General features: G+C 39.4%; 1 long non-coding RNA gene across 2 annotated transcripts; it reads right to left on the bottom strand.

Moving 5' to 3' along the window:
• Positions 1 to 1,436: 1,436 nt before the first annotated feature.
• On the bottom strand, positions 1,437 to 5,779 carry LOC120324236. 2 transcript variants are annotated; one of them, XR_005565374.1, is made up of 4 exons: positions 5,563 to 5,779; positions 2,754 to 2,925; positions 2,150 to 2,234; positions 1,437 to 1,651 (listed from the first exon to the last, which is right to left on the bottom strand). It is a non-coding gene; the product is annotated as an uncharacterized LOC120324236 (long non-coding RNA). The 2 variants fall into 2 exon arrangements; XR_005565373.1 differs by having other exon boundaries at positions 2,140 to 2,234.
• Between the last annotated feature and the right edge of the window lie 3,872 nt (positions 5,780 to 9,651).

The following is a 9,651-nucleotide window of genomic DNA, read 5'->3' on the forward strand; positions in this document are numbered from 1 at the left end:
TTTATACCATTAATGAAGTACTTTAAAAAAACTGAACTCCTTACTAGCCCCTGAATTATTCCTCTGAAAGTATCTCCAGTTTGATTCACCACTTTTTAAGGTGGTTTGGCCTCCATGAGACAGCAGCCATAGTTAAACCAAAATCACAGTTTTCACTTTTGGAAGACACACCCTCTAGCACATTTTTACACCTGGTGTGAGATTTCATCCTTAATGAGAGCAATTAAAAAGCAGCCATTGATTTGGAGGGAACATAGGATTCACCACTTTTGTGCAACTATCAACTGAGTTTAGAAAATGCTCTGTTGTGACTACAGTACTTCTTGGTCCAATGTGTACCTCCCTGCCTTCATTTAACCCAGAAAAAATGCACTGACAACAGTAGTTTTACCATTGCAATACTCATTACATTACAGCACTCTTTATATTTTTTATAATATAACAATTATTTCAAGGGATTAATTGTTAAAAATAAAGACTACACAGTAAGTGGGGTTTTATCATAAACTCTCTTATGTATTGTTAAGTGTTTTCTTCATTTTTGCCCTGACATTTGGTTACCCTGGTTCTCCTGCCACAAGTTATTGTCTCTGTCTATTTTATTATCGCAGGAGTACCTAGGCTCTAGGATCACAAATGTTGATGCAGGAAATTAATTCCAGTAATTTTTGTGGAACTTGCATTGTGCAAGTACACATATGTGTGTACATATATATATATATATATTATATTTTTTTGCAGAGAACTGAGGTGTTTGTCTCTGAAGTTCTCGAGACAAACTTAGATGACTAAACTTATTCACTTCTTGGTCCTCAAAAATTAATACTCAAATCTTTCTGCAATAATCTTTACCAAATATTCTAATTTTTTGGGATTTTTTTTATTGCCTGAAATTTACTTTATTCAGGTTGTTTAGGTTTACCCTTTTTTTTTTTTTTTTGAAAGCTACAAAAATATGGTGAAGGTAATGTAGTAAGTTACCGGTATGTTTGTTACTGAGATGCATGTCACATGGAGAAAAGGAATGAAAGGGCGAAGTAACAGTGAATTCAAGAAAGCCCACAAGGAGAGGCAGAAAGAAAGTGATTGATACAAGCTGTTGCTTCTTGAATTCTGAAATGGTCCATCTGCATAGCCCGAAGCATTGGAATGAGGCAAAGGGATATTTGGAAAGTTCACATAACTTACTTAAAGCTAAAAATAGCTGGGGATGGTAGAAATTAACTGTTTCTTTACACAGACACATCAAGCAAATGACTTCTGTGTGGAAATAAATGTGTGACTTTGAAGGGAAAATAAGAAATTGATGCAAATCTCTCAATAAAGTAAGAGTTCAGATATGCATAGAGTTAGTAACTCACTGATTTTCTGAAATGCGGCAGTAGATGAATTTCAGAGGTATTTATTTTCAAATTGAGTTGTCAGTTCACTGCCAATTCATAAAACCAACTCTGCAGTGATATCAACTCATCACACAATAAACTGACAGACTGTACCATATTTTTATAGTGAATCATTTAAGCCATGAATCATTCATAGTTTCACACAGGTGCTGAAAATAGTGAAAAACCTGCTGTCATGCTAGACAAGCCTGGCACATGCTTTCCACAAGTGATGGGTTCTTCTTTGCAGAACAGATCATCTTTTAATCCTATTAGGAAGAAAGAAAGATCAAGCAAGGAAAACAAAAAAAGGGCTTTGTTCTCTATCTCTTCCTTTCCCCCTTTTTTTCTCTCAGTTTTAATGATTTTATCTTGCCCATTCAACATGGAAAATGGAGAAAAAGTATTTTGATTCTCTGTTGCATTTTTTTCCTACTTTTATTTCATTGACAGGCAGATATAACCCATATTGTTCCAAATGGAGCAAGTCCTGATACAGTGAATATATCACAGTCCTCATTCTGAATCACATCCAGAATGTCATTCTGTTGACTTATGTATTTGTAAATAATTAGCTACATTCACCAAAATAATTCAAGGAATATGGGCATTAGTACAAAAGGCAGAAGCAAATTATAGGCTTAGCCTTGTAGCTTCAGCAAAACATGCAGTAAACCTGTCACGAGGTAGTCTTCAGATTGTCTTATTCCCTGCTTTAGATAAGAGTAGAAAAACAAATGAAAATTAAAATACCCACCTGAACTGACCTGAAAAAGTTGAAGGATAGGCCTGGTTAGTCTGCATTAGGTGACTGGTGGTGTTCTGGGAATCATTGATTCCGTGTCATCGCATCTGTAAAATGAGTTTATGAGCAGGGGGACAGGATGCAGCCATTTCACACATGATTAGGTAGTCTCTCCTTGTAGAGGAGTGCTCACCCCATCCCTAGAGACCTGTTCTACTTACCAGCTCACCTGCCAATCTATGACTTGGCTCAGACAGACGTAGGTCAAAATAGGAAATGCTTTAGGCCCACCTTATGCTATTGAGAAGTAAGACTTTATGATAAGTCTTACAGGACTTCATCCTTAGGCACTTAGCTCTCAAGTGCTTTGGCATCTAGCAAAATACTCCTACAGGGCCTCTGCATTGCAGAAGAGTTATTTGCTAAAGCAGCCCCTCAGTAAAGTTGTGAGTGGAGAGGGCCAATAGTGAACATGAAAAGTCAGACCACTCTTCAAAAATCACCCAGCCTGGGATTCACAGCCCCAAATCTATGACAGAACCAGGTGCCTATGCCAAAATACTGAAGCAAGGTGTGGCATTCCTCTCTTGCCTTCTGTCCAGTTTGTCAACAGTGCACTCACTCACCGAACTCTTGTGGGACACACAGGTTCATTTCCAGTTATCTCATTCACAAGGTAGGTAGAGCCTTAAGCCTCAAGGTGTAAGGATTAAGTAGGGCATTCTTCCAGCACCTCATGTCAAAGTTGTTCCAGTTTACTTTGCATAGTTAATTATTTATTCAGCCAGCAGAAAGGAACTGGAAAGAAAGAGAGGGAGTGACAACGTGGATTCTCTTTGCCTGGAAGCTGAATAATATTGACCCATATTACCAGTATTGACCAAAATGAAGAGGAGACCTGAGGCCCAAACACTGTGTTTATTGCTATTGATATTTTTTCATCTAAAATTAATATGAAAAGTGGTGGAACCAAACCTTTAGTGTTTAAGAGAATGTTCTTCTGTGACTGATGATGATAGGGAAACTATAATCTACCACCAAATGTTTTGTGTTGACTCTCTCCATAAGGTATCTTTTGAGAATGTGTTCTACCTCAGACTATAAAAGATAAGGCAGATAAAAAGTCCACTAAACTGTCAGTCCAAACAGACTAGGTATATGGAGGAGCTATGGAGCCACACAGCACTAGCAAGAATAAGGAACTTCCAAGAAGTCCCAGAACTAGCTTGCTAAAAAAAAGCCCAATAGTTGACTGAGGTGTTTTGAAGCTAGACAGCAGCTGAGTTTCTGAATTTTGAATGTTGGACTTGAAAGAATAAAGGCTTTAACAATCTAAAATGTTAATTACCACATCTGTGTATCTGAATGAAAATGGCCTCTTTATCCCCTAGGCTCTTTCCAGATCTGATTTAGAATAATCATGGACTTGGAAAAGTGCCTTTTTTTTTTTTTCCTACTGAAATAAATATGTCCACTCTGCTCAAATCCAGTTTCTCCCAATAGAAATTTTGCATCGAGGGCTCTCCTCTGGTACAGAGACTGCTTTGAGTTTCCAAAAGAGCATACTGATTGTTTATACATTGGAGACTCTTTTGGTCTTTGGTTATACTGCTGTGTGTTCTAATTGCCCATTTGGAAGTCGCCTACTGGGACTTGGCGGAGCAGTTTACCTAAGGGTTTTTCTACACATAGATTGACTTCATATCTTTAGTTAATTTGGATTAGTTTTCTTTGAATTTAAAGCCAACTAAAGCTAAAATCCTTTAAACTTCTGTGCAGACACACTTTAATTCCAAATATGTATTACTAGATTCAGATTAACTTTCCTTTAGAGTACTTGTGTACAAAGCCATAAGAAAACTTATTGTGAGGTAACTAGATTCATCCCTCTTTATACTGACTGGAGAAGGAAGTCATAAGTGGACTATCATTTTGAAGGGGAAATGTTTTACTTTTTCATAGGTAATTTTTCCCGTTTTTACTTAGAATCATCTACTACAAGAAAGTCATCCAGCAAAGGTAATTCTTGTCTGGTTCTAATAATAAATAAATAAGTACATAAATTGTAGAATATGATTTTGTATGAACCGAGGTTTCCTCATTCATCAAGTAACCGATAAGCATATGTTATTCAGTTGCAATGAGTAGCACTTCTTCAACAAAAGGAGAAGGTCAAACAAAATCTGATATAGTCTGATATCTACAATTTATTTAAATAGTAACTTAAAACATATATAAAAAATATATATATAAATAATGACTCATTAGGATGTTGTGTGAGATTGTTATTGACAATTATTTTTCCAAATCACCATTTTTTCACAGATTTGTATATTAGCCAACTTCAAAAAAGAATATTCTTTCAATATGCCCATAGGGATCCACCATTTTGATCGACAAGTAAAATATCAGGTGCATCACTGCCAAACGAATGTCCTCTGATCTGATCATGACTGCACTGATCTGCACAGAGCATTTTCACCCAATAAGAGATTGCCCCTACTGTAAATAGACAAAACAGAGGAAGAATCAGGACTTTTCATTACAGTGAAAAAGAAATTAGGTGGTTTGTTCAGTGTCACAAATACAGCTAATGGCAGAGAAAAGAACTAAATCCAAATCTAAATCTCCTAAGCCCACGGCGGGGATCCTGGCCAACAGTCTGATTTTGGAAATGGTTTGTATTTGAAAATGGCTTATATCCTAGTCATTATCATTGTAAAGAACAGTTAAATAGGTTTCTGTGTGTAATTAGTGTTACACTTGCCAAAAACATCTTCTATTATCATTGATAACATTTTGAAGATCCTCTTTTAAATTCCAGCCATATGTCTTAACTTAGTAATGAATTCCACAGTGAAGAAATATTGATTTGGGATTGCTTTAATTTACATTATTGCCCTCTTTAACTTGTGTAATATGAGCTACCTCATTCAGATATGTTTAGGTATTTGCTTGGCTTTTTAATACATCCTTATGCTACATAATCTGAATTCTGATACAATACTAAACGTTGTTCTTGAAAGTCTCTGGGATTGTGTCGAGGACCAGGAATCGGAATGGGAACGATTCCGGAAATGGAAAAATATGTACAGCGATTGAACGGACTTTATGATTCGGACTTTATAGTTGTTGTGCATGTACACATTGTGTGTTCCCCCAGAATTTGTATCTTCCGGGCACGTCCCGGCCTGCTCACTTCCCTGCTCCTCTGTCTTCTCTGCCGATTGGCTGGAGAAGCTGCGGCAGGAGACAGCCCCCATTCGCCCTTTCCTCCCCTGGTCCCTCCTGTGCTCCTCCCCCCTTTTACCCATGGCCCAATCCTGGTTTGTCCCCCTGCCTGTCTGTCTCCTGCTCTGCCCTATGTTCTGACCCTTTCCCTCCGGATAAAAACCCCGCGTGCGCGCTGGAATAAACATTCTACCTGCACCCCACCTTTGTGTCTTGGATCCATGCTGTGTCGCGGCCCCATTCCCCTCCCCCCTTTCGGACCACGGCAGGATTGCTCCTTAGTAGCAATTAGAAGATTTCTTCAACAGTAAAAGGTGAGCAATTTTCCCCAAAGATAGGTGCATCTGTGGATTGATGGAGAGATAGACAACAGGTTAGCAAAGGCATATAGAGTTTTAGGAAGACTCCATAAAAGAATTTGGCAAAATAAACACCTGAAGAAAAGGACAGAGGTCAGTGTTTACAGAGCCATTGTACTGTCTACTCTTTTATGTGGGTCTGAATCATGGGTCATTTACCACCACCACCTGCGACTCTTAGAACGCTTCCATCAACACTGTCTCTGTACAACCCTGAACATCCACTGGTCAGATTATGTGACTAATATGTCTGTTCTTGAACAGGCAGCAGTTACGAGTATTGAGGCCACATTGCTGAGAACACAGCTGCGTTGGGCAGGACATGTCTCAAGGATGAAGGACCACCGCCTTCCTAAGATCATGCTCTATGGTGAACTTGCCACTGGCTGCCTCAAGAGAGGAGCCCTGAAGAGGAGATACGAGGACTCCTTGAAACAATGTCTCAGCCTTGGCCATATCAATCATCATCATTGGTCTACTCTGGCCTCCAATCGGGAGGTCTGGAGGCACACTATCTATAATGCTGCTGTTTCTTTTGAGAACACACGCAGGATCACTCTCGAGGAGAAAAGACAATGTAGAAAGAACCATGTCTTGTCGACACCACCTAAGGAATCTTTCTGCTGTGCCTTTTGCAACCGGACTTGTCTATCTCGTATCGGCCTCCTTAGCCACCAGCGCTCTTGTAGCAAATGTGGGTAGAGTCCTTCCCAAATCTTCGTTTGCGAAGCCTAGCCACGAAAATGCAGTTTAAATGATCTCGTTATCTAGCAGATTTGGCTTGATGTCCATGTGAATTGACCAGCAGGAATTAGGAAGGACAGAGTGGCAAGACAAGGAGAGAGATTTGCCCTTTGCAGGAGAGAGCAGATGGACTGCCTGGAGCTCTACTTAGGAGTGGACAGTGAGCCTGCTGATAGCTTGTGGGTTGGAATTAGAAGGAAGATAATATGGGAAGACATTGTTGTGGGTTTCCCTTGAAAATACATGATCAGGAAGAACTATACGAACTCTTCTTTAGACAACTGAAAGCTTCATGTTCACAGGCTTTCATCTTCATGGGTGACTGTAACCACCTCATTAACCGCCATTAGGTTTCTGTAATGCATTGATAATAGCATCTTAACAGAGATGACGAAGTAAATGACAGGAGGTACTCTGCTTGGAGGCCACTGTGGCTGTACTGACAGTGAAATGGTGGAAATCAGGATCCTTGGAGAAGGTAACAAGGCAAACAGCAGAATAACAACAGCAGAATAAGATGTAGTCTGTTCAGGGACCTGCTTGGAAGATTCCCATGGGAGACAGTCCTGGAGGAAGGAGGGGTACAGGTGAGATGATTGTCAAGGATTGCCTCCTTCAATGGTCCATCCTGATGACCAGAAATCAAAGGTAGCAAGAAGCCTGAATGAATGAGCAAGGATCTCCTGGCTAAACTGACACATGAAAAGCAAGCACACAAAAGGTGTTCTGCAGGATTAGGTCATCTAATAGGAATATATAGGCACTATCCAAGTGTTCAGGGATGGGTTTTGGAAAGCTTCATTCTGTACTGGTAAGATCTACCATCAGGAATTCCAGATGCCTGAGACCAGTGGAAAAGTTTGGAGCAAGGAAGACACCCTTGGTGGAGGAGGATTAGCTTAAAGAGTGCTTAAACAAATTGGACACACACGAGACCATGGAACCTGAGTTGATACATACACAGTTAGTGAATATCAATGCAAGGCCACTCATGAGCATCTTTGAAAGATCCTAGCAGTCAGGTGAGGTTCCATAAGACTGCAAGAAAGAAATTTCACTCCTATCTTTGAAAAGGGAAAGGAGGAACAAAGAAATTACAGGCCAGTCAGCCTCACCTGGGTCTATGGAAGGTGACAGGAAAATGATTCAGAAAAACATTTCCACATATATTAGGGACAAGAGTGGTTGGATGTGATTAGAATGGTTTTACAGAGGTGAATCATGCCTGACCACCCTGACAACCTGCTACGATGATTATCTGCTTCCTCAGATAACTGAGGCAGAGGGGATGGGGGAGTCGAGTAGCAGTCACCTTTGCATCTCCACCTGTTTAATGTAAGTACCAAAGAGCTGCATTTACATCAGTGTATGTAGAGTCAGCATTATTTTGTGTAACCCCAACCAAGGACAATGGGAAAACGCTTTGATGGCTGCCACTCGTTGTGGGTGGAAGGCTTGGACAAAATTTATTAAAGAAACCCTACCGTTGAGTCACGAGGTGCAGAAAGTATCCAATCTTAGCCTCGGATTATGTCAACAGTCTAAATTTAAGGAATTATAGAAGTGTGATTGAACCACTTTTGTTCTGCAGGTTTTAATGATGGCAAATCTGACGTATTTATATAAAATGTATTATTTATTATGACAAATGAACAGACAAGTGAAGAGATGAAACATCTTAATCAGAATTATTTACTGTACAATATAAATGCTAAAACTACTAGTAGTACAGTATAAGATAGGATAGTGTACTATATTGAAGGAATTATTGAAGCAATTGTATTAAAACTGGCAAAAGAGGAAATCATTGTTAAATAGAGATTTGGTGTAACTCACTCATATCAACACTCATGGGGAGATCCCTTTTGCTCAGCCTCAAGGAGTATCCTTGTGGGGTGTCCCCAGCCTAAGTGAGGAATCTCATATATACATCCCAAGAAGACTTATGATAGAAGAACTTGACTGTATGAAAGGGGATTGGACTTTTATAGTATAAATCGATTGACTGCTAGTCACAAATTTACAGGCCAACTACCAGCTTATCTGTCACATCCAACTTCAAAAAGCAGGATGTGTATTTGGAGTTTGGTGAACCAGGCTGGTGCTAGCATTGCTAATTCAACACTAAAAACATTGCCATGGCACCACTAGTAACTCATCACAGATAGCTTGCATGGTAGCTTGCAGTTTGCATTCTCTGATTGAATTCTATGCCTTACCAGGGTAGGCCCTCCTGCCACACCACTGAAATGCAATTACCTCAAATCCAAGAGATGCCTTATCCCTTGGATTTATCCTATAGATAGCCAGTTTATTTGTATTACACCAGACAAGAAAGAGAGTAGAAGAAAACCGTGAAAGTGTAAACAAAGAAACCAGATACTAATGCTGGGTTAAAGAAACACTGCATATATGATACTCTATGAACCAGGGGTGTCTTTCAGAAACATAAGAAGCTTGGGTGAGTCAAAACAGCAAGCATATACTTTTGTCTTCCTGAGGCTTAAATGGGGAACCAGTCAGCAATGAATGAATCCACTCAGACAGGAGAAAGTATGTTTTGTTGAAAAGGCCACCTTGAAAAATTCTTGACTTCTTGGAAATGTCTGACTTAATTTCAAATGAAACTGAGGATGTCGAGAGGAAGAAATGTGTGCTGACATTTATTATCTTGAATAGACTTGTGCAGTTCCTATCCTGGCTCCATTAGAGCGAAGGGTTTTTTGGAATTCACACAAAAGCTGTCTATCTGTTGGCTTTAAGTATCAGTAGTCTTTGAACAATGAACTACAAATCCAGAAAACTGGAGGGAACATTGAATATAAAAAGAAATTTCTAGCTGTGGAAGGAAGAAATATCTTCCTTAGGCAGAGAGTAGTCTTAGTTGGAGAGAGCCCATAGAGTCTGTGCACTTGAACATTTTTTAAAAACTAAAGAAAAAAATACTTCTGTGTGAACAGACCAAAGCAAGCAGCAGAATTTGTACACTGTACACAGGGTGTCTCTATCACAACCAACTGAATTAATTCCTTCATTTATATTGGAAAAACAATCAGTTGATTTAGTTCATGAAAGCACATTATGCCTGAACTCATACCCCAGAAGATTCTTATTCTGAGAAGTGAAGAATAGCATTGTAACCCAGTCATCCTTTCCTTTCACACTGTTGGGAAGTCTTGTGAAGTCAATC

This window comes from Pipra filicauda, unplaced genomic scaffold (genome assembly GCF_003945595.2).
Source record: "Pipra filicauda isolate LSUMZ 115617 unplaced genomic scaffold, ASM394559v2 scaffold469_size499620_pilon, whole genome shotgun sequence".
Lineage (NCBI taxonomy): Eukaryota > Metazoa > Chordata > Aves > Passeriformes > Pipridae > Pipra > Pipra filicauda.